Here is a 1686-nt window from a genome sequence, read left to right as displayed (position 1 = left end):
TGGACGTGTGACTATGACAAGGTTAATGATGTCATCACAGGATCAGTGATGAAAGGAGAACACAACATCTCCATTACTGCTGACTCGTTGAGGAGGGCTCTTCGTCTTCCTCAACAATCTGCTGAGCGACCGTTTGTTGGGTTGGTGACCAATCAAGTTTGGAAGGAGTGGCTTGCAACCATTGGATATGGGAGCAACGTTGAACCTGTGCAAGCTGTGCACAACAATCCACAAAAGAAGTTCTTGGCAGGGGTGTGGAGACTGTTATTCACTCATGTGATACAGTGTCTTGGAGGCAACAGTGGCTCATTTGACCAAGCCACCGCTGGCCAGATGCAGATGATTTATGCACTGGCAAACGGTCGATACCTTGACTTTGCCAGTATTATATTTGAAGATCTTAAAGGTAAGGTGTCCATCAAGAATAGATCAAGTTCGGTGCCATTTGCAAGATTTCTTTCTCTGATCTTTAAACAAGAATTAAAGGAAAAGTACATGCCCCCTGGTGCTCAATATATGTTGTCGCCCAGAATTGCAAATACTGTATACAAGACTCCAGCATGTGATCCTAAACAGTTTGAAGCAAGATTTGCTGAGCTTACTCCAGCAATGTATCAGGTACTGATCGATGTCTTTCCCGAGCAATATGCTCCTAACCCCTCTGGAGCTGGTGTGCTGGTAATCCCCCCAGCAGCCTCCAAAGCTCATAAGAAACTGAAAAAATTAAGAAAACTTACTCTCTCTTCCACTTCACCTCCTGCTGCTGTCCCAACACAACAGCAACGAGTACCAAAGGGTCCAACTACGAAGGTTAGGAAGTCCTCACGACCTAAGGAGACTAGAAACCCAGCCAGCCCATCAGCAGTCTCCCAAAAGACTGCTGACGAGAATATGAGAAACCTTCAGCAGCCACCTCAAACGTCTGTAGGTGAGGTTGGTGTAGAACATGGGCCACCCCAGCCCACTAGAGTTGAGTCAACCACTGCTATAATTCCCCCTTCTTCTTTACCCTCTGAGTCGCTGACAGCAGCCAGATCACAGGTGTTGCTAGAGTCAGCAAAGTCTACGGCCGATGATGAGTTGGTGCTACAACACACTGACTCTGAGGCACCCGGTTCCCTTACCCCTTTGAATTTTATAACTGAAACAAGAGGTGGTGGTCTTGATGATGAGAATGTAGTGGCTGAGTCTGGTGCTGAGAAAGGTAATGAAAAGAAGTTTGAGGATGACAATGTTGTGGAATGCAGTAGTTTGGATGGTGGTGATAATGTGGAGTTTGATGATGAAGAAAGTGATCTTGAGTTGGATGATTTTATGGTTGAAGATTTTCAGTTGGATTCTTCTACCCAGGCTGAAGTACCTGTTAGTGATATGGAGGAGGATGCTGATATCGAAACTGCTGCTGATAACAGTGCAGCAGCCACTGTAAATGTTGAAGGTATAGCTGTTGTCACTCACTTTGAATCTGCTGATATAGCACCAAAAGCAGCCTCCTCAACACAACTTTTGGGCATGCCCTCCTTAGGCATGCCTTCCTCGCTTCAAGCATTTGGGAGTACCTCTGGCAAGCCTGCTAATCTCCCGTTAACTGCCAAAGAGTTGGGACTCTCATATAACACCAACTCCGCTGACAGGCTTGCTAAGATTGAAGAAAGTCTTAATGATCTCACCAAGACTGCCTCCATG

This window comes from Erigeron canadensis, chromosome 9 (assembly GCF_010389155.1).
Source record: "Erigeron canadensis isolate Cc75 chromosome 9, C_canadensis_v1, whole genome shotgun sequence".
In the NCBI taxonomy this organism is placed as follows: Eukaryota; Viridiplantae; Streptophyta; class Magnoliopsida; order Asterales; family Asteraceae; genus Erigeron; species Erigeron canadensis.
Note: the sequence above shows the minus strand (reverse complement) of the source record.